The following is a 24,655-nucleotide window of genomic DNA, read 5'->3' as shown; positions in this document are numbered from 1 at the left end:
TTGCTTCTAGTCTTTTTAATGTCCCAAACAGTGAAGTGTAACAGCTATTTACAGAACATTTACATTGTATTAAGTATTATAAGCAATGTAGAAATGATTTAAATTATATGAGAGGATTACATAGGGTATACACAAAGTCTTGGCAATTATGTGTGTGTGTGTATGTGTGTGTGTGTGCGTGTGTGTGTGAGAAGAGAGAGAGAGAGAGAGAGAGAGAGAGAGAGAGAGAGAGAGAGAGAGAGAGAGAGAGAGAGAGAGAGAATTTTTTTCTTTTGATACTGGGGACTGAACCCAGGGGTGCTTTATCATTGACCATATCCCAACCCTTTTTATTGTTTAGTTTTGAGACAGGGAATTTCTAAGTTGCTTAGGGCCTTGCTAAATTGCTGAGGCTGGTCTCAAGCTCCTTGTCCTTCTGCCTCAGCGTCCCAGGGAGCTGGGATTATAGGTGTGCGCCACCATGCCTGATTTGGCAATTTTATAAGTGATTTGAGCAACTGCAGATTTTATTATCTAGAGGGTTCTTGGAACCAACTCCCCCCCTCCATGGATACTGAGGGATAACTGTATGTTTTATTCTATTCATAAAAAAATATAAAATGTATATGATTATATATAGATATGTATATATACATATATAAAATATACATACTATATATATTCCTTTGATGTTCACTTAATTTTTTCCTGCTGTGATGGATTGAATTGGTCATAGACTCTGCCAATCCTCCCACTGAGTGATGCAATCTGTTTCCCCATTCCTTTAAACCAGGCTGCCCATAGGATTTGTTCTTCTCAATAAAACATCAGCAGAAGTGATGCTATAACTTCTGAGGCTAGGCTTCAAGAAATCTGTAACTTGAACTTTTGTTTCTTGAAGCATTTTTTCTTGGATTCCTATTACCATTCTCTGAGGATGTCTAAGTAACCCTATAGACAGGCTCCTGTGGAGAACACAGGGCCAGGCAGATAAAGGAGTCCATTTGGACTTGTCATTTTTTCCAGAAACCTCACCAAATATTTGTTAATCTAGAGAACTGCAGTCAACCCATAGAACTAACCTTTGGGCTATATTATAATGGGAAATAACATTTGATTGCCTAAGGACAATATATAGTAACCCGATTGAAACAATCATAAAAATTTTATGCCATTAAAATCTTTATAGTTGTAATTTCAATGACTTCAAAATGTTGCATTAGATATACACAATATATTTTACTATTTCCCTCTTGTTAGACATTAAAGAAATTCTGTTATAAATAGTGCTAGAAAATAATATTTTATGCATAAATATGAGGATGAAATTATGACTGTTTCCTTGGTCTGGCTATTTCCTCTGGTCAACCTTTAAAAGACCATTGTAAAAGGCTTCTAAATTGCTTTCCATAATGATTGGGCAAATTAACAGAGTCTTAACAGATTGCTAGAGTATGTCTTTCACTGAAACCTTATTAGCACTGAAAATGAGCATCAAAGAAGCAAGACAATAAACCCAAAGCACAATATTTTGTTTTAGATTGTGCTTCTTTCTTAGTTATACTGAACTATTTAAATATTTATTTAGCCCCTTTTATTTCATTATTATTGAATTGTATATTACTATCATTTGCCATTAAAATAGTAGTATTAGTATTTTTTCTTGAAGGTTTAAGAAAGATCTTTGTTTTTGAGGATGTTAATATTTGAATGTTTCTGGAAAACATTTTTTTAAGAGTTTGTTTTTTACCATTTAATTTTGTCTGCTGAGTTTTTGATTTATGTAAGTTTAATTATACCCATCAACTTGCTTTTATGATGATTTTCCTCGCCTTTAAATGGTCTTTTTTTTGCCACGGCATTTTAAATCACTTAAGAAAACATAATTTACATTCCAAGTATAAATTAATGTTTTGAAACTTCTCTTAGTTCTCTCTTTTACCTTTTTCCTTCTTTTTTGTTTGTGCATTTCCTTCAGGAACTTGTTCTGTGTTATTTGTGCCTTGGGCAGTAAGTTGTTTTCTTTGTGGCCTAGTCAGGATCCATTTTTGTAAACGTTTGACTTATGAAAGTGTTTTCTATTTCTGGGGTTACAAAGTTCAGTATATATTAATGTAACCTTGTTATGTAGTTCAATTCTTCTATGCCCTTCTTTATCTTTTATTGCCTTGATATGTCAAAGATTGATAGTGGTATGTTAAAATATCTCATGATTTCATAACTGCCGTTTCTACTTTCATTTGTAATGGTTTTTACTTTCTATAGTTTGGTGTCATATTATTTAGTGCAAAAAGATTTATGACTTCCTTTTGTTTGTTTGTTCATTCATTTAACATGGAAAGAAGGTAGAAAGACATGGTTATTCCTTTCAAAGAACTCCCAGAGTTGTAGGTAAACCCACCAGGAGAGATGATAACCCCATTAGGAAGCGTTGCAAGAGAGGTGAGGGGTTTGGGGAGAAACAATTCAGACTGGATGGAGTGGGATTCATAATCCTTGTGGAGATACTGCCTTTTTATGAATTGCATCATTTGGTTGAAGTAATTCTCTGACTTGTGTAACAACTGCATCCAGAATTCTACTTCATTCATTCATAGTTTGCCATTACTACATTTCCATTCTTTTCTAAGCTGCATATATTGAAATTTTCTTTTTCTTTTTAAAATATTTTTTTTAATTGTCAATGGATCTTTATTTTATTTATTTATATGCGGTGCTAAGGATTGAACCCAGTGCCTCACTCAAGCACTCATTCTGCCACTGAGCCACAACCCCAGCCCTGGAATTGTCTTTTAAAGTTCAATTTGAAGGTCTGAATTTTAATTAAATAAATACTGAGTTCATTTAACAAACATATGCTGAGCTGCTGCTATGTGTCAGGCACTGGGCTAACCCTGGGGTTAAAAGGGTAGACAGTCCTCAAGGAAGTTGAGGTTCACTACAGGAGTGTCAAATAAATAAAATGATAAAGCATGAAAGGACCCCAATGGAGGAATTTCCAGTGTAGTTGTGAACCCTTAATGTTGGGTAGGAGTTGCTTATTAGAAGAAGGCAGAGGTGGGAGTTTCTGAATAGACACAGCATGTCCAATAGCCAAGAACTGAGAGAGCACGGTCCACCCTAGGAACTGTACATAGTTTAGTGTGGTGGACCATAGGACTCTGGGGTAATGGGCATGGGGATAAGAGCTGTGAGACAGAGGTAGAGTTGGGGCAGATCATGGTGGATGCCACAGAAGGTTAAACTTTATTCAGAAGATCCTTAAGAGCCATTTTAAGTGAGTGATATGACTGCATTTACTCTTAAGTGGTTCTTTTCATAATGGCGTCCTCCTTTCTACCCTCAGCTCTGATTACACCTACTAGCACTGATTACTGCTGCTAGATACTGAGCCTATGAGAGTGGTAGTTTCTGCTTACTCTTAATTTTGACTTGGCTTCAGTGTAGCCTCTCCATTTTGTTGTTACTGCTCCAAACTATTTGAATATTTCTGTAATTTAAAATTTCAGTACTAGAGATCAAAATTCAGCTCAATTCAGATTGTCTTCACTAGAAGACAGTTCTTTTTTATTCACTAGGATATCTCATAGGGCACTGGATATTCTCACGCATGCATGACTTATTGTGTGCTGGCTCTTAGTTTCTAAATCCTTGTAAAAGCTGCTACTGGATGCTCTCTTCTGTGTTCATGACCCCTGTAGGGAATAAATACAGAGAAAAAACATTCAGGTATATGGGTTCTCAGGGGATATTACTGAAAAATGTGTGAAGGTGAATGATAATATATAAATAGGTTATACTCAAATGTAAGCCTAAAGAAATTTTAAAATATTATGTTTCCATATCTATCTATCTATCATGGGATAATCTCATCTCATGCTCTACTAGTCACTCTGTCAAAGCTATAAATCACATTTCACACAAAAAAGACAAAGCCATTAACAAAACAGATAAGAGGTGAGGACTCTGAGGTCTGCTTTTTCAGAATACACACACACACACACACACACACACACACACACACATACACACACACACACTCTACCATCATTACATAAGCATTATTTCACCAATTTGAGCCATTAAATTCATGGTATCACCAATTATTCCAAACTACTGAACTACCTAGGATCAACCATAACATATTACTCCTTATCTTCTATATTGAAGAGCTCCAAAAATGTACATTTTATGTATCAAATAAGATCAAGATAAGTCATTGTCAAGAGGTCCTTAAAAATACTACAAAGGAAAAATGCAAAATCAAGTAATAGATATTATAAAGCACAAAGAGAAAAAAAATCATTAGAAAAATTGAAGAAGATTTCAATTAGTAGAATGGCATTCTCTATTCTTGAATTAGTAGATTAAATACTAGATGTAAATACTACCCAAGCCATCTGTAGATTAAAGAAATCTTCATAAATTCCATTAAGATTTTTTTTTAAATATAGGGGAAAAATCCACCCTAAAGTTCATATGGAATTTCAAGAGACCTAGATAAGAAATAAAAATCTTGGAGAAGAAGAAAGTTGGGATTCTCATACTTCATGATTTTAACACGTACTACAAACTAATGTAATCAAATCAGTTTTACTAGCATAAAAATAGACAGATAGATCCTTGAAATATAGAACAAAAAAAGCTCAGAAATAAACCTTTGTATGTGTGGTAATTTATTTTCAGCAGGGGTAACAAAAATTATTTACAAGGGAAAAGGTAGTCTTTGTAAAAAATGGTATCGGATCTAACAAATCCACTTCTGGACATATATATTAAAAAATTGAAAGGAGACATTTGAAGAGATCTTTGTACATCCATGTTAATAACAGCTATTTGTAATAGTCAAACAATTGATTTACTGTTGACAATGTTTTTTTTTTTTGTACCAGGGATTGAAACCAGCTATGCTTTACTGCTAAGCTACATCCCCAGCCCTTTTTATTTTTTTTATTTTGAAACAGGGTCTTGATAATTTGCTTAGGGCCTCCTTGAGTTGCACAGACAGTAACATAATCTGCTTTGGGCAAATCACATGTTCTGCTAAGGTCTATTCCTTGGCTGGATATATGACCTTAAAAAAGGGGACCATATATATCAGGAATCAAGATGGGTGTGCAATCGAGAGTAAGGTTTTTACTTGGAAGGAAGGAGTGGGAGCTTAAAAGATATATTTTGAAACAAGACATAGTCAGTCTAGATACATGAAAGTGTAGAAAAGTGAGCACAGTAAAAAGAAAAATTCACTCTCACTCTTTCAGTGCACAGAAAGCCTTGGTTGTGTGCATCTGTTAAGGAATTTCCCCCTTATTTTTCATCTTTTTAAAATTAAAAATATCTTAGTTCATACTTTTAACTTTAAAAATATATAATGATAGCCAGAGAAGTTCGAGCTGCAGATGGTGCACCAGGTTTGTGGGTCCGGCTTCTAAACATGCCTGCAAATCAAGATGTTGTACCCATCCCCCAAGCTAAAGCTTCCAGTCCCAGGAACCCATGAGTCTTCTTTGATGTGAACATCAGAGAGGAGCAAATTGGCTGAATTGTCTTACAATTGTTTGTGGATATTGTACCCAAAACTGCAGAAAAATTTCGTGCATTGTGTACAGGAGAAAAAGGCATTGGACCCATCACTGGGAAACCTCTTTATTTCAAAGTATGTCCTTTTCATTGAATTATTAAGGAATTTATGGTTCAGAGTGGAGACTTCTCAAATCAGAATGGGACAGGTGGAAAAAGTATTTATGGTAAAATCTTTGAAGATAACAATTTCTACTATAAGCATGCTCAGGAAGGTTTACTGAACATGGCAAATACAGATAGCTATACAAATGGTTCTCAGTTCTTTATCACCAAGGTCCAACCCCTCATTTGGATGTAAAATGCGGTGTTGGGTTAAGTACTTAAAAGAGTAGGTATGGCAAAGATACTGGAAAATATAGAAGTGAAAGGTGAAAAACCCTCCACATTATGTGTTATTGCAGAATGTGGAGAACTGAAAAGGGGGATGTTTGGGGAATATTCCTAAAAGAAGCTCTGGCTATAGTCATCCAGATTTCCCTAAGAATATAGATGTAGACTAAAAAGATGTAGATAAAATTTTATTAATAATAGAACACTTAAAAAACATTGGATATACTTTTTTTTTTTCCAAATCCCAACACTGGGATATGACCATTAAAAAATTAGCAAAGGTTTAAACATATGTGGATAGTTCAAAGGCTGTTATTGAGAAAGCAGGTAGATCCAGGCTGCAATCTATAACCTTAAGCTGTGTACTGAACATTGGTGCTTGTAAAGTAAAAATTGCTTCCAGGGAGCAATTGACAGTTGTTTAGAGGCTCTTAAAATGGGCCCATCAAATACCAAAGCACTGTATCACAGTGCTCAAGGAAGGCAGGGATTAAAAGAATAGAATCAGGCATTGGCTGATCTTAAGAAAGCTCTGGAGATAGCACCAGAAGATAAAGCCATCCAGGCAGAATTGCTGAAAGTCAAACAGAAGATAAAGGCAGAGAAAGATAAAGAGAAGACAGTATATACAAAATGTTTGCTTAGTAAGGACTCAATTTTGCTGAAATATCTACATTTATTGTATGGAGGCAAAAGGACAATGTAAGAGTTATTGTCTGTATATGATCATTAATGTGATTCCTTTGACATTTCAGTTCTTGATTGTTTACAGTTTAGAAATTCCAATATAGTTTTTCTCTTAATAAGAGGTGTTACAAAATACAAAAAATTAATAGAATTTGATTATCTTTCCAGGTTAGAGGAAAAACAATTCTTTTACAACACTATAATTGGTTTGTAGAATGTCTCATGACAAGGATGTACACAATTTATTTAATCAATTTGCCATTTTCAGACCTCTAATTTACCTAATGTTTCTCTAGTAGCATGATCTGCTTTGCACCATAGAAAGATTATGCCAATGGCTTGCAGTTGGATTTAACTCCTGTGCTTCCTAGTTCAGTTACCTTGAACAAGTCATTTACCTTTCCCCAGTTTCATTTTCATTTATTGTAAAACAATAACAATGTTAACTGTAAAGCTAATATGTATTGAAAGCTTACTATGCAGTAGGTACATTGTATTATTTAAACTTTAAACACATGAAGTAGTGCCTACTACTATTATTACCATGCTACAGATAGTGACCCTGTTTTAAGTGTCTTGCCCAAGGTCATACATCTACCACATAATAGAGCCAGAGTCTCCATGAAGATAAAAGGGGAAAATACATGCCAATGCACTTTTAAGCAATTTGTTCTTTTTAGTTATACATGACAGTAGGATGTATTTTGACATATCATACATATATGGAGTTTAACTTCCCATTCTTGTGGTTGTACATGATGTGGTTACACTGGTTGGATATTCACATATGAACATAGAAAAGTTATATCTGATTCACTTGACAATCTTTTCTATTCCCATCTCTCCTCCCTTCTCCCATTCTTTTCTGTCCAATCTGGTGAACCCCTCCACCCTGGCCTATTGTGAGTCAGTATCTGCATATCAGAGAGAACATTCCGCCTTTGGATTTTTGGGATTGGCTTATTTCACTTAGCACAATAGTCTCCAGTTCCATCCATTTACTAGCAAATGCTATAATTTCATTTTTCTTTGTGTATATGTACTACATTTTCTTTATCCATTCATCTGTTGAAGGGTACCTAGGTTGGTTCCATAGCTTAGCTATTGTGAATTGAGGTGCTATGAACATTGATGTGGCCCTGTCACTATAATATGCTGATTTTAAGTCTTTTGGATATATGCTGAAGAGTGGGATAACTGGGTCAAATGGTGGTTTCATTCCAAGTTTTCTGAGGAATCTCCATATTGTTTTCCAGATTGGTTGCACCAATTTGCAGTCCTATGAGCAGTGTATGAGTGTGCCCTTTTCCCCACATCCTCATTATTTGTATTCTTGATAATCATGCAAATGTACTTTAAAAAGTGATTATTCTTTGAAGCCCTGCAGGGACTCTTGCAATTCTTACTGGGAAGGTAGTGGTTAGAGGTTGGTTTTTTCTTTTTTTCTTTCTTTCTTTCCTTCCTTCCTTCCTTCTTTCTTTCTTTCTCCTCCTCCTCCTCCTCCTCTACTTTCTCCTCCTCCTCCTCTTCCTCCTCCTCCTCCTCCTCCTCCTCTTCCTCCTCCTCCTCCTCTTCCTCCTCCTCCTCCTCTTCCTCCTCCTCTTCCTCCTCCTCCTCCTCCTCTTCCTCCTCCTCCTCTTCCTCCTCCGTAGAATAAGAACCAAATTCTTCAGCACAGTTCACATCACTGCTTTGCTTAAATAGTAGGTGGTAGCTCTTTGGAGTTGACAGGATGAAACACAAAAACCTCCATAGAATTCACAGAATACCACTGAATGGATCTGATCCTTCTCCCTCCTCACCCATTCTTTATGTCTTGGCCCAAACCAATTCTCTATACTTTTTCTGAGTATACCAATCTTTCTTTCCTCATTATCTTTGCATGTGCTTTTCCTTGTGTCTGGCATAACCTCCTCTACTGATATCTCTCTTTATTTGTACTCTTCAATATTACTTCAAGTGCCACATTTATCATGAAAGCATTTCTGATATTTTCAAATGAACATAAATTTGCACTTTGTTGGTCTAAATGGACTTTCTCCTTGCTGTGCTTTTTATTGTGAATATTTGTTTGTAGGGTTCTGAAATCAGGTTTAATGTACCACCCAGGTTTTGCATCTGTCTCAGAACCTGAGATGTGAAGGATTAGAAGAAGGCCAATATGTACAAGTGTGTTTGTGTGTACAGGTGGGAGTGCTTCAGGAAGGAATATGTCACTTAGTTCTAATTTCTTGAGAAAAGAAGTAAGATGTAAGGACTCTAATGTTTGATGTTTTGGAAGTCTCACGTATATATTTTTTTTCTGCCAGTATTATCTCACCAATTTTGGCTCTTAGATTTGTGATGTTACCAACTACTCCAGATCGCGTAGGACTTACCATTTTTTTCAGACAGGGTCAAACTAATTGATAGTCAAGTGGGCTTCAAAACTATAGAGGAAAAAATAGCAAAATCTGGTAAAAGATATTAGAAGATACCAAGCTAGAAAAAAATAAAAGCAAATCATTAGAGAAATTAAAGAAGTTTTCAATATTCCAACCAGTATCCAAACAAATTATTAGATAGTCTATCTTGTGAATTTTGAGAATATTATTTTTCTTCACTAGAGAAATAGAAACCAGAAAACACAAAGTCAAATTGGGATGAGAAAGGTTACTGTCACTTAGATGTAATTAAATTCTAGCCCAGTTCAGCACGTCCAACCAACACAGCCTAGTCAGGCAATCTGACTTCATTTTTCCTGATTATTTTACAATTTGTAACAAAAAGGACCTTGTAATGAGAGAAAGGTCTTTCAAGTTTATGTCTGTTATCAGATTTTGAATGGATGGGTACAGGATGGACTCATTGTTAGTGCCACGTGCAGTAACAAATTTCCTGCTCACTGACTGAAGATGCATAAGGCTCCTCCTCTTCAAGCCTGTAATTTTGCTGAGATAACTCCCTTCACCCCCTCTCCTACATGTTCTGACCTTTCTTTCTTATACCTGCTTATCTCAGAAATCCCTTCTGCAGGGAAAATTTCTTTTTGAATTTTCATAGTGTGAAAAATATATATATTTGAAAGCCTGAGGAGATCATCATAAAATAGTTTTACAGCTTTGGGGTGTGAACAAAAATGAAGATATTTTAAAAAAGAATGTCAAAAATTTCTGAAAATGCACAGAATCCGTGCAAGAAAGAATAGTATTAAGTGAAATATTTTAGTCTTGGCCACTTCTTCTCTATTTGGATCTATGGAGATTTTTCTCTATCTCTATATCTATCTATCTATCTATCATCTATCTATCTATCTATCTATCTATCTATCTATCTATCTATCTATACACACACACACACACACACACACACACACACACAGTAGTCATACCCACAGTTTCACCTTGTGTGGTTTTAGTTACCTGTGTCAACTGTGGTCCAAACAATATTAAATTGAAAATTCTAGAAATAGCAATTCATAAATTTTAACTTGTGTGCTGTGTGAGTAGCATGATGAAATCTAGAAATGTCCTGCTCAACCCCACCTGGGATGTGGATTATCCTTTTCCCAGTGTATCCTCACTATATATGGTACCTGTCTGTTAGTCGTCTAGTAGCCATCTCAGTTACCAGATTGTGGGTTGGTATTCAAGTAACCCCTATTTTACCTAATAATGGCCCCCAAGTCACAAGAACGGTTTTTCTGGAAGTTTGGAAATGCTAAAGAGAAGCTGGAAAAATGCTTCCTTTAAGCAAAGAGATAAAAGTTCTCAATGAGGAAAGAAGAAAAATCATATGCTGAGGTTACTAAAATATGGGGTAATATCAAAATTTCTATCCATGAAATTATAAAGTAAGAAATAAATTCAGCTAGTTTGTTATCACTCTTCAAATTGCAAGTTATCACTGAAGTTTATGATAAGTGCCTAGTTAACATGAAAAGACATTTATATTTATGTGTGTTTGTATAGAAAAAACATAATATTTATAGAGTTTGGTACTATCCACAATCCCAGGCATCCATGAAGGGTCTTAAACTATTACATTTGATATATACTTATACTAAAAATTATATGTAGTTTTCTGAAATTTAAGTTTATCTGTCATGCTATGCCTGATGCCTGAGTCCTTGTAACATGGCAGCTAGCTTCCCTTCCAAAGTGAGTGATCTGAGGGGAGAGAGTACCCAGGACAGGAGCCACAGTCTTTTTATAACCCAATACCAGAAGCAACATCACATCATTTTTCCATATTCTACTCATCAGAAGTGTGTCACTAAGTATAGCATCACCTGGCGCGACCCCTCGCCAGCAAGGAGGACACGACACAGGATTCTTCTTTCAGCAGTTTATTCAGGCCTTTAATTATGTGTCTCTGGAAGCTTCTCCTCCTCCTCCTCCTCCTCCTCCTACTACTACTACTGCTACTACTACTTCTACTCCTACCACTACTTCTACCTCTACTTCTACTTCTACCACTTCACCCGAGCGCCCCAGCCTTGATAAAGCACATCAAGCCCCAATGCACAACTGCCACGTGAATCTTTCTCATAGGGTGTTTTACAGCTACGTGCCAACTCTCCCAAAACAAGGAGTTGTTTATCACAGGCCACGGCGCTTATCAGCGCCATCTTGTAATGGCGACCACGGTCCGCTAACACGGCTCACCACAATCACCCAAGGGGGAAAGATTAAATTCTTTCTTTTGAGAGGAGGCATATCAAAGAATATGTAGATGTGATTTAAAAGGGCAATGGGAGAGCACACAGAAGGGAAGTAACCATAGTGCTTCATTGCAGGAGACAGTGACTGACCTGTTGTGAGCACATAACACACATCCTACATTTGGAGTACTTCTCAGGGGTTAATATATAAACATTAAAAAGGAGAATGTCTTTTTCTGTTGGTTTGGTTAATACTATGGTTTGATTCTGGAATGTGCCCCAAAGGGCCATGTGTTAAAAGTTTAGTTCCTGGGACTGTAATGATGGGAGATAATAATAATAATGAGATAACTGTATTTATGTGGTTTTTTTCTCTATATCTTCTATTCTACACCATTCGTCTACATTATCTGTTTTGGCGCCAATACCATGCTGTTACTATAGCACTGTAGTATAATTTAAGGTGTAGTATTGGGTTTCCTCCTCCTTTACTCTTCTTGCTGAAGATTGCTTTGGCTACTCTGGGTCTCTTTGTTTTTCAAATGAATTTCATGATTGCTTTTTCTATTTCTATGAAGAATGTTGTTGGGATTTTAATAGGAATTGCATTAAATCTGTATAGTGCTTTTTGATAGTGTGGCCTTTTGGACAACATTAATTCTGCCTATCCAGGAGCATGGGAGGTCTTTCCATCTTCTAAGGTCTTCTTCAATTTCTTTGTTTAGTGTTCTGCAGCTTTCATTGTTGTGGTCTTTCACCTATTTTTTTAGATTGAATCTCGAATATGTTATTATTTTTTTGAGGCTACTGTGAATGGGATCATTTTCCTAATTTCTCTTTTAGTAGATTACTCACTGATGTATAGGATTGCATTTAATTTATGGATACTAATTTTATACCCTGTTGCTTTGCTGAATTCACTTATTCTAGAATTTTTCTGGTGGAATTTTTGGATCTTCTAAATATTGAGTCATGTCATCGGCAAATAGAGATAGTTTGAGTTCTGCTTTTTTTTTTATTCGTATCCTTTTAATTTCTTTCTTCTAATTGCTCTGGTTAGAGTTTCAAGGGCAATGTTAAATAAAAGTAGTGAAAGAGGGCATCCTTGCCTTGTTCCAGTTCTCAGAGGGAATGCCTTCAATTTTTCTCCATTTAGAATGATGTTGTCCCTGGGTTTAGTATATATAGCTTTTACAATATTGAGGTATGTTCCTATTACCCTAGTTTTTTTTTTAGTGTTTTGAATATTGAAGAAGTGCTGTATTCTGTCAAATGCTTTTTCTGCATCTATTGAAATGATTATCTAATTCTTGTCTTTAAATCTATTGATGTAATGAATTACATTTATTGATTTCTGTATGTTGAACCAACCCTGCATCCCTGGATGAACCCCACTTGATCAAGGCCCACTATCTTTTCAACATGTATTTGTATGTGATTTGCCAGATTTTATTGAGAAGTTTTGCATTTATGTTCATTATGGATATTGGTCTGAAGCTTTCTTTCCTTGATGTGTCTTTGTTTGGTTTTGGTGGCAGGGTGATACTAGCTTCATAGAATTAATTTGGAAGGGTTTCCTCCTTTTCTATTTCATGGAATAATTTGAGAAGTATTGGTGTTAAATTCTTCTTTGAGGGTTTTGTAGAAGTTGACTGAGAATCTGTCTGGTCTTGAGCTTTTCTGTTGAGAAATCAGCTGAGATCCAAATTGATTTCCCCCTATATGTAATCTGTAATGTTTCTCTTGCAGTCTTTAAAATTCTATCTTTTCTGTATGTTAGTCATTCTCATTATAATGTGTATGTGTCTGTGGGTAATTTTTTATATTTTGGGGTCCTATATGAAAGAATTCCCCACGCAAAGACACTTCACCGGGAGAATTCCAATTTTATTGCAAAAGGCTGTGTGCTTATATAGAACTAAGGGGAGATGGTAGGGCTTAGATAAATGGCAGGCCACCCGTTTATTGGCAAGTTCTTCCAGATATCAGCTCCGGAGCCCAGGAATTAGTTCTTATTGGGGCTAAGGTTCCCCGCCAGTGAGATTTGAAATTGACGCTGGTGGGAGAGTTTACATGGGCGGGAACTTTTCGTGCCACTGCAGAAAAGGGGAAGGTAGGAAGAAGAAGTCGTTAGGTGCCATGTTGGGGTTTTTCTCTGGGGTGCAGCTGCCGTTTATACGTTTCCCAACACTATAAGCCTCTTTTATTTGATTTTCTATTTCATTCTTTAGATTTGGGAAATTTTCTGATATAATTTCATTGAAAATATTGTGCATTCCTTTGATTTATATCTTCATCTATCCTGATAAATCTTAAATTTGGTCTTTTCATGTTATCCCATAATTCTTGGGAGTCTTGTTCATGGTTTCTTAACATCTTCTCTCTGTGGTCAACTCTATAATTCTTTTTTCAAGATTCTATATTTTGTCTTCAAACATAGAATTGCTTGAGGTTCTGTCTTCTAAATGTTTTAGTCTATTGGTGATGCTTTCTATCGTAGTTTTAATTGGTTAATTGTTTCCTTCATTTTGAGGCTCTCTGCATTTTGCCCCCCAGAATCTCTGCTCTTGTGTTGAAGTGATCTTTCACTTCCTGTATTTTCTCTCTGATTTCATTCCTTATACTGTTCTTTATTTTGTAGATCAGTTTAACTATCTACGTTGTAAACACGTTCTCTGACATTTCTTCCATTGTGGTGTTGATGGATTCTGTTATTGGAGTGTCTTGGTTTGTTTGGGGTGATTTATTCCCTTGCTTTTTCATGTTGTTTGTGTGTTATCCATCTAACAGTATGGATCTGAGGCAGTGGAGTTTCTATCCTGTGGACTTAGTAGTGTTCCTAAAGTTTTCCAGTACTTCACTGTCTAGGGGAGACAAATAATAACAACAACCAATGCAAATAATATACAGCTTTAAACCAAATAGTTCTACTATGATATCTACAATGTTAATTATCACAATAAACAGAAATGATATGATCAGTTTATTGCCTACAGTAAATACAGCAAGTTTACAAAGGGGTTTACAACTTTAAATGATGGACAGGGAGAGAAAGAAATGATATAGGATGTGATGATTATGAGGGAGAAGGAGAGAAGACAGAAATAAAAGGTTAAAGTAAGAGTTAAAGAGAGTAAAGAGAGGGGCTGGGGTGGGTTGTGGCTTAGTGGTAGAGCGCTCACCTAGCACAGACAAGGACCTGTGTTTGATCCTCAGCACCACATAAAAATCAATAAATAAAATAAAGATATAAAAATTATTTTAAAAAAAGAATGAAAGAGAATAATTGAGATTGGCTGTTAGGGGAAGTAAAGAGAGAATCAAGAGAAACAGGTAGGAGAAAAAATATAAAGTAAAAATCTAAAAAAATTAAAAAGAATATAAAACCAAAGTAAAATATACTAATCAAGCATGCTAGTTCACAGAAAAACTAATCCATGAAAAATACCTGGCTTCAAAAATACTAATATGCGAAAAAATCCAAATATGCAAATATGTACCATCAAGGTCACAATTAAACAGAGAAAAAGAATTAAAAAGAGAAAGAAAAACAAACAAAAAAGTCTTGAAGAAAAGTCAAAGAATCCCTTCTATTGGAGTTCAAAATATTCTTAGCTCCTCAGCAGCTTCTGGAGTGTGATGTGCTACCCTCTAGATTGCTGGAAGCTAATCCTGTATAGGCAGAGTTCCTGGAGGCAGAGTTCAGGTTTAGGTGGGCTCCAAGCTTTTCGCTGAATGCAAATTGGTCTGGAGATTTTAAATCAGTGTACCTCCAGCAACCAGTACTTGCTGGCTCACAGTGAAGGACTTTACCCCAGGGATCACCCCTACATTCTACTCATGTGGTTGGGGATCCAGTTCTTAGTTCCCTACATCACCTGCAGACCCCACATTTCCTGGTCTTGGGTTCAGTCTCCAAACAATCTCTTCCACCCATGCCCTTCTGAGATTCTGGCCAGATGTGTCTCTCCAGCAGGTCCTGCAACCCATTGGATTGAAAGGGGAGGCATAGATAGAGCTGGATGGGTTTCTATGATTAGTTGTCCCTGTGTGAACCTGTCTTCATGTTTGACTTTCTCCTGGTCACTTAAGCACACCCTATATCATGCAGCATGTGTTTACTAGGCCTGTATTTGCCAGGAATTGGCTCCCTCAGCGGCAACCCCCACCCTGCAGCTATAATATGGTTCCTTCCTTTGTCCTCTGCACCTGGCCTGGAGAAATGGCGGCTTCTTTCCCCACCCATGGATATTGTGCAGTGTATCATTCAGGTTTGTTGGGCAATGTCCTTGGTTTCTAGACACTCCTATGTCTTGGGCCTCCCCCAGATGGAAGTTCCTTTACTTCTCTTATTCTACTCTACTCATGGAGGGATGGCCTCAGCTGGAGCTTCCAGCCTGGCTAGGGCAGGGGCTTTGCTGCTAGGTAATTTTTCCTTATTTTATTATATCCAACCTCCTGTGACCCTGGTCTTCTTTGAATGTCCGATTTTAAATTTCAGTAAAGCCCTCCTCCTTTTTTTGTTCACCTAACTTGTGGGGAAGCTGCCTGTCTACTTTCTGGATTTTATGCCAAGGAGCAGCTAGGGGCACAATCTCCTCTATTCTGCCATCTTGAAGGACATGTTATATATATATCTTCAATATGCATTTTATATATCATTTTTTAATACCAGTGATTAAACCCAGGGGTGCTTAACCACTGAGTCACAACCCTGGCCCATTTTTAAATTTTTTACTTGAGGCAGGGTCTTGCTAAGTTATTAGGGCCTTCCTAAATTGCTGAAACTGGCCTTGAACTTGTGATCCTCCTCCCTTATCCTCCTGAGCAGCTGGGATTAAATATGTGCACCACCACCTGCAGCTTATTCATTGTATATTTTAAATTAAGTAACTGACACCAATTTGGAAAAGACTTTGGAATAGCCCTGTTTGATTCTTGTGCTTGTCAGAAGAATTGAGAGAAGGTTATCTCTGAGTTCTCACTTTTGTTTTTTGGTGCAATGAGCAAAATGAAACCTCTATACATGGTTATTTCAACCACAGTTGCAATGAATGGCATGTAAATAATACATTTATAACTCATTGATAAAAGAGCTAAGGCACTGAAAATGGAAAGTCAATTAGGGCAATATGCACAAAAAAATAGAAAGTTTTTGATTATTAGACTCCTCCCTCAGATTTGCCAGATCAATATATCTACTGAGTTTTCATGTAAAATAAATAAATATTTTAAATTAATTTCTTTTGTTTGAGTCAATAAATAATTCATATATTACTGGCAAAATGTATATACAGATCCTTTCTCATTAAAAAAATAAAAAAATACATTGTTATTTTAATAGACAAAGAAAAATACTATAATGCTTAGATTTCTGGAAGAAGAAAGGGATAAGGTAATCTTTAAAAGAATAGTATGGTCTGACTTGGGAACATAAGAAATTAGTAATGACTTACTAAACCAGTGTAACTTGGACAATCCCTTAAGGGGACTCATAATCCTAGGTGGCTTATGTTTGGCTGATGTCTGCAGTATTAAATAGACTAAAATTTTCTACTTGATTTGATTGATGAAAAACTATTTGGTATTTTAGTATCCAAATTGAAGAATATATATAAAATATATAAATATAAATATATAAGCAATATATATATATATAAAAGCATAAAATAGTTACAGTTGATATTAATAGCCAAATTATTTATATAAATGTGAACTTTAAATAAAGTACTATTCTAGAAATACAGGAAAAAAATGGAGAAATTTGATAACTTTAAGGTGAGACATACAATGATAATTTGAATTCAGAAAATGAGCATTCATATCCCCTGGGATCATCCTTCAACACATATGACCTTTGCCTTAATTTTTTGTTCCCTCGGATAATTAAAGTCAATAGGTGCTTTAAATTAAATATTGAATATATTATTAAAATAATATTCTACATGTTCTTGATTGTTTGCAAAAGTGTTATACCCTTAAAAACCAATAATTGAAGGAAAATTAAATAGAGGAAAGCAAATACTCATAATTTTATTATCATAATATGTATTGTTAGAATGTAGAGCATGAGGAATCAGATATTTTTTATTAAAAAATTGATTAGTCTGTACATCTAAATAGTTTAGAGATGGCAAATAGCTTACATACTCTTTGAAAACTTCTCTAACTTATGATCATGATGCACATCCCAAATTGAACACGGGATTCTTATCACTGAACCTGTACTGGGATTCATATTTCTTCCCAGAACTCAAGGCATCATTACCAATCAACTGGATTTGGCACTTGAGAAGAAACTTCGTTGTCATCCCTGAAATGGACAATCCTTCCCTTTTAGAAAAGGGAATTGAAAGATAGAGTACATGACCTGGCCCAAATAGCATCACAACTCTGTGACTACATCTGAGAGTGATACCTGTCAGACTGAGTCCTTTACTTCCCAGTTTATATCCCTTTACTATATATTGAATTCTTTAGGGAGTTTGGTATAGAATTCTACACTTAGTATTCATATAACAAATATTTTTGAATGACAGCCTCAATGCTAAGCATAAAATCATTTTTATTAGAAACTAAATAAACCATGATGACTATTGTAGAAATATTATATCATCTTTCTCTTATATTCTTTTCAAGTGCAGATTCTGAGATGCTGCTTGCTCTGGGAAAAAGGAGTACTTTAGAGATGAAAGGAGTACTTTAGGTTGCTGAATGTAACTTAAAAAAAAGATACACGACAGTAGAGTGTATTTTGACTTATTATACATACATGGAAAATAACTTCCCATTCTTATGGTGGTACATGATGTGGAGTTGCACTGGTAATATATTCATATATCATTGGTTGTTGAATTTTGAGTGTTAACCTTTTACTTTTAGAGAGAGTGTAACTGTACAAATCTGGAAAGGTTTTCTGTGATGGTAAGGATGTTCAAAATGGGAAGTCAAGATAATGAACTTATAGTCATGTATTCAACTGTAGGTCTATGAAAAAAGATAGGTATTCATTCTCATTGAATAGAAATAAAATGGAAGGAAGAAAACAACTCGGGGGTGGGGGGAAGGAAAGCTGTTAAGTTACAGAGCAGATCAATATTTGTTGTGTGGACGATGTATTGACGAAGGAATGCAAAGTAGGTTAGTGATCAAGATTGGGTGGGGTTAGGAAATTTTTTTTTTTTTAGCTCTGTAGTGATTGTCTTGTTAGTTTTCAGATATCAAACCAGCCTTGAATCTTTGTGATAAGTTCCACTTGGTCATGGTGTACAATTCTTTCCATATGCTACTGTATTTTTTTTCGGTTAGCATTATGTTGAAGGTTTTGCATCCAGATTTATGGCTTTCTCCCTTTCTCTGGATGTCTTGGTCTGGTTTGGGTATCAGAGAAATAATTGCTTCATACAATGAGTTGAGAAGTGTTTCCTCTTCTATTTTTGAAAAGCTCATGAAAAATTGGTATTCAATCTTTAAATGTTTAATATAATACAACAGTGAAGCCATCTGGGGCTTGGCTTTTCTTTGTGGGTAATCTTTTTTTGTTACTAATTCAATCTTTCACTCATTATAACTTGATTCAGATTGCTTATTTCTTCTTGAGTTCATCTTATTAGTTTGTGTCTTTCTAGGGATTTTGTTTATTCCTTCCGAGTTATCTAATTTGTTTCCAGCCATCATTACTTTGAGTAAATTTCCTGTTCATTTCTCTCCCTCTTTTCCTCCTGGTAATCCCATTAAGTGTATATTGATGCATTCAATGGTGTCCTACATCCCAGAGGCTCTGTTAATTAAAAAGAATTTCCCTCTGATTTTTGGCTTGTGAGGTCTCATTAATCTATCTTCAAGTTTCTTAATTCTTTGTTCTTCTTATTTCAATCTGATAAAGAGCCTTCTAGTAATGTTTAAATTTCAGTTATGTCACTTTTGCTATTCAGAATTCAGTTTGCTTCTTTCTTATATTTTCTATGTTTATTAATAGTCTCTATTGAATGCAACATTGTCATCATACTTTCTTTTGTCTCTTTAATCCTGGTTGCTTTTACTTTTGTGAATCTGTTTTTAACCATTATTTTGAAGTCATTTTCTAATCAACGTAACATCTGGTTCTCTTATAGGCAATTTCTGTTAACTACTATTTTTTTTCTCATGTGTAAAGAATACTTTCAAGTCTCTTTGCACACCTCCTACTTCTATTTTGTTAGAAATTGGACACTTTTCATAACATATGACAGCAATTTGGTACTCGTCTCCCTGCCTCCATGGCATCCTTTTCTATTGGTTTAATGACTGGCCAGATTATTGTAGTGATGTCTGTTAAATTCCTGATGTTGTTCTGTACATAGGTGAACTTGAGTAGTCCCATAGTCACCATGGCATGATAGTGGGTGGGTTCACTTCCTCTTTTTCTCTGTGCCCAAATATTAAATGTCACCATTTATTTGTAAGCAGATTGCTCTAATGTTTTCAACAATGTCCCGGCATATGAGCGGCTCTATAAACAATAAAATCAAATTCTATCGCCTTTGAAAGAACAATTTGTGAAGTCACTGCTTCATATGTATTCTGACTGCAGGAGCATTCCCTATAGTTGTCTTATTCCTGATTTTCTCCTGAAAATTCCTGGCCAACAATATTAGCTGCATCTTTGTTAAATTCATAAGTCTGGCCCATTTGCCTTTTACCAGGACCCCCACTGTTCTTGCAAGTACTCTTAGGCATGACTTTATCCCTGTTCTGTTGAAAATAAAGTCAGTTCCTTTAGGAAAAGATTAGCAGCTCTCTGTTTTAGAGCTTGATTCTTCCCCCGACAAACTCTGAACCAGAGCTGTGAGTATATCTGTGGCCAGCTTCTCTTTCTTGACTTTCCTGCTAAAGGAGCTGAGAGGTTGGTGGAGGAGATGGGAATTGGCCTGATGTCCTCTCAGTTTGTCTCTCTGGAGTGCAACCCATGAGCCAGGCAATAGTTATCACAGTGCTGTGCCTAAGACAAATACTTTGTTCTATGAATTGGTTATTGTTTTTCAATACATTTGGGAAGTTTCCAGCCATTATTTCTTTGGTTATTTTTTTTCTGCTCATTTATTTCTCTGCTGTCCTCCTGGTAATCCTGCTGTGTGTGTTGATGGTTAACAATGCTCTACCTCAGGAAGAAGGGAGCTGCCATTTTTCAGTTATGCTTTCCTGGGCTTTTTCTCAACAATAGGTATCTGGTGGCAGGATGAGGAACACTGATGTTCTGTTACTGCTGGGAGAAAAGCCCTCCAACCAGGACCTGGAAGGGGGTGGAGAGCTCATAAAAATTGCAAATATGCAGAAAAACATAAGGAGATTTAACATGTATTAATGTTTTGCCATATTCAGAATTATTTCTCATAAAGAAATGAAATGTCACACAGAAAGTTAAAGATTTCTTTGCATTTATAGAGGATACATTTAAAGTATGTGTGAAATCAAGGAGGGGATATAATACCAGAGATTTTCTAGCATCTGGGCTTGCTGTAGTTCAAGCCATAAATTAATCCAGTTTTTAAAATCAATTAACAACACCAACAATTAGAACCACTTCCAACTGCTCTAGCTAATTTGCTGAATCCAGGATCTTTAGTAAGTTCACCTCTATCAGTAAGTGTGGCTCTATCTAAAATTATTTTTTATCCCTCTTTTTTATCCATACTCTCACTCTGTTTACTGAGAAACCAACAGTCTGTCAACCATCTTTGAGTGCTCACTTTGACAGCACGGATAGTAAAATTGGAACAATACAGAGAAGATTAGCATGGTCTCTGTGCAAAAGAGTTATGCAAATTCATGGAGCATCTATTTTTTTTTTGATACATGTGTACCTACGTTTATGACAGCGTGATTTATAATGGCCAAATTATGGAACCAAACTATGTGTCCATCAACAAATGACTGGATAAAGAAAAATGTGGTATTTACACACAATGGAATTTTATTCAGGCATAAAGAAGAATGGAATTATGTCATTTGCAGGAAAATGAATGGAACTGGAGACATTATGCTAAGATTAGCCAGATCCAGAAAGTCAATGTTTTCTCTCATGTCTGGAAACTAAGAAAAAAATGGAAAGAAAAGGGACCTCAAGAAAATAGAAGAGAGACCAGTAGACTAGAGGAAGGGGAATTGAAGAGAGGAGAGGAAAAGTGAAAGGGGTTGTACAATAGAATAAAACAGGCCAAATTGTGCATTGCATACGTATGAATATATCACGATGAATGCCATTATTATGTAAAACTACAATGCACCAATACAAACCAAAACAAGGCCTGTGAAGAGGTGCTCCTGCCTCTTTGAAAATCATTGGAATACTTCTCCATAGAGCAAGAAAACTTGGAAGAAGTGCGACAGTTGAAATGAGTTCCTTGATTTCAGTGGGATATGGAATGTCAGGGTAGCAGAGGTCAAGCATGTAAGAGCACTTTAGTAACCTCCTGTAGTTATCTGTGTTATCCAGCTTTCTGTTACTATAACAAGTAACTGTGATAACTAGATTATAAAAGGAGGGAGGTCTAATGGACCCCATTGCTTTTATTTTATTTATTTGTTTATTTATTTATTTATGGTGCTGAGAATCAAACCCAGTGCCTCATGCATGCTAGGCAAGCACTCTACCACTGAGCCACATCCCTAGCCTCCACTGCTTTTAGACCTGTGGATAAGCAGCATATCATGGAAGGAGCACTTGATCGAGAGAGATTGCTCACTTTGTGGCCAGGAGAGAGAGAGAGAGAGAGAGAGAGAGAGAGAGAGAGAGAGAGAGAGGATGTGGTACCAAAATTCCCTTTGCGGGCATACCCCCAGTGACCTTAAAACCTCCCACTAGGGCCCACCTCTTGAAGTTTCCACTACCTCTCAATAGCATCATCCTTGGGATCAAGTCTTTAATGCATGGACCCTTTGGGGGACATTTAAGATCCAAAATATACATCATCAAAATAGGCATCAGAGGTAACCAGAACGTTCTGACCTGCATCAATCTTTATCTGTATCTGAGAAAAGGACAAAAGAAGTAGGCTCCCACTTAGGTTCTATGAAATCTTTATTTAAAAAAAAAATCAGTCTGGTGTATAGGAACCTTACTTGGTGAACAGTGATAGAAACGTTCAGAGTTGGGTCCATTGACATACATGGAGCTCCTGAAGAAAGGATTGGCCCTACACCTTGAAGAAGTATCTTACCTTATTAACAGAAGTTTCTTCTTAGCCCTTTCCCAAAAATGTCCATGGCAATTTCTGGGAAAATGAAACTCTCTAGACTGAAATGAAGAGTTTATAGAATTGAACATATTCCCTGGGAAAGCAGAATTTTATGGAACACTGATCAGTTTGTGTCTAGTAGGATCAGGTAACAGATGAAATCCCAAAAGGAGTCTAGAGTAAATTGAAATTCACCTTGTTGTCATCCATCTTGAGACTATAAATGGAATATACACTGGAAAAATCTCCAGACTTTCCTCATGACTCATTCACCGGGGGCTCTTTATATAGAAAGTTAAATGGAAGTCTCTGGAGCTCTGTGTCTCCCCAAGTAGTAAACACTAGCAATGCTATAATATTCAGTTGTATATACTGTTATCAATGAATTAAAAAGAGACTCATTACATTTCCTTTTTTGTCTTGTTTAGAAGATAGATAGGTTTTGGAGGGAAAAAAAAAAGTGGCTTATCCTAACCTTAATCAAATACTCCAATGGCAGTTCTTGTTCTAGAGTTTTGTTTTGCTTTTTCCTTGAAGAAATCAGCATTTGATTCTTGGGCCCTGATACACATCTACGGATCTCACAAATGGAATTCTATGTCACAAGCTAGAACAAAATGAATTGTTTCTTTTTTCTTTTAGGAGAGCAGGCAGGATGCCTCTACTGGTTCACCTCAGGGATTACATTAAGGCTATGATTCTGTGTCGCAATTTAGTTCTGGAGAAACCTTAATAATCTCCCTTTCCTAATAAAGCTTCATACAGGCTCACTACATTGATGCCATCACATTTGTAGTACCTGTTTTAGTCAGCTTTCATGTTGCTGTGACCAAATATCTGACAAGAACAGCTTAAAGGAGGAAAAGTTTATTTGGGGGTTCATGGTTTCAGAGGTCTCAGTTCATAGATGTCTGACTCCTTGGCTCTGGGCCTGATGGGGAGTCTGCACATCATGGAGGAAGGGCCCAGTGGAGGAAACTATTTTGTGCATGTAGGGGTCAGGAAGCAGAGAGAGAGAGGGAGGGGGAAGGGGTCACAGAGAAGATACACCCTTCTGGGCCACCTCTCAGTGACCCACTTCCTGTAGCCACATTCCATCTGCCTAAAGTTACCACCCATTCAGTCCATTCAAACTAGGAAGGACTTGTTAGGTTACAGGTCTCATAATCTAGTCATTTTACTGTAAATATTCCTGCATTGACAGGAACTTTTGGGGAACACCTCATATCCCAACCATTACAGTACTTGAAAAACAGGAAACAAAGTTGTCTTACTTTCAAGACACATTTCTGTCAGAAAATAAAAGATAATTTCCACTATCTAGGTGGGCTGCCCCATCGGTGAAATTTCTGGAATTGCATTCTTCTTTTGGATTTTCTTCCAAAGGTTCCTACAGAGTTAAGACATGGGCCTCTGTAGATTTATGCGTCTATAATCACTCAATCAATCAATCATCATCTCACATTTAGTTTGACTAATTTAACACATTTAATTGATGACCTAAAGAGCTGCCAATTTTGAGTAGTCAGAGGCCAGAGCTGGGAAGGTACTCCAGTGTATCTAGGCTACATTCCAAACATCTTTGCCACTTTACTTTTATTAATTAGCTGATTTAATGGTGTTGAAAATATCCCCCTGTAAGATTTGGATACTGAATGGAGCCAGTTTCTAGACCTAATACACAGATTACAGTGAAGGTCACAGGATTTTTATGGAAAGCTACGTCTTGTTTTGGTAAGTAACTATTCTTCGTTTGAAAAGATGCTTTTTCTTGCTATTGGACCATTTAGATAATAACACTCCATATACATATTTTAGTCAGCCTTTTTGCTGTTGTGACTAAAAAAGATCTGACAAGAACAATTTTAGAGCAATAAAAGTTTATTTAAGGGCTCATGGTTTCAGAGGTCTCAGTTCATAGATGGCCAGCTCCATTCTCTGGGGCTTGAGATGAAGCAGTACATCATGGCAGAGGAGTGTGACAAAGTAAAGTGGCCCAGGACATCACATCAGGAAGCATAGAGAGAATAAGCTTAGCTCACTAAATATATATCCCAAAGATGGCCCCCAGTGACCCACCTTCTGTAACCACACCCTACCAGCCTTCGGTTACCATTCAGTTAATCCCTGTCAGGGGATTAATTCACTCACTGGTTTAAGGGTCTCATTACCTAGTCATTTCACCTCTGAACTTTCTTGCATTGTCCCACACATGAGG

The 24,655-nt window shown here is 36.4% G+C and overlaps 1 non-coding gene and 1 pseudogene across 1 annotated transcript; both read left to right on the top strand.

Moving 5' to 3' along the window:
- The first annotated feature begins 5,350 nt into the window (after positions 1-5,350).
- Positions 5,351-6,598, top strand: LOC101969998 (peptidyl-prolyl cis-trans isomerase D pseudogene; annotated as a pseudogene).
- Positions 6,599-20,941: 14,343 nt separating this feature from the next.
- On the top strand, positions 20,942-21,048 carry LOC144370220 (U6 spliceosomal RNA). The gene has a single exon (XR_013430119.1). It is a non-coding gene; the product is annotated as a U6 spliceosomal RNA (small nuclear RNA).
- The last annotated feature ends 3,607 nt before the right edge of the window (positions 21,049-24,655 follow it).

The sequence above is a fragment of the Ictidomys tridecemlineatus genome, chromosome 13 (genome assembly GCF_052094955.1).
Source record: "Ictidomys tridecemlineatus isolate mIctTri1 chromosome 13, mIctTri1.hap1, whole genome shotgun sequence".
Taxonomy (NCBI): domain Eukaryota; kingdom Metazoa; phylum Chordata; class Mammalia; order Rodentia; family Sciuridae; genus Ictidomys; species Ictidomys tridecemlineatus.
This window is presented reverse-complemented; position numbering and strand designations above follow the sequence as displayed.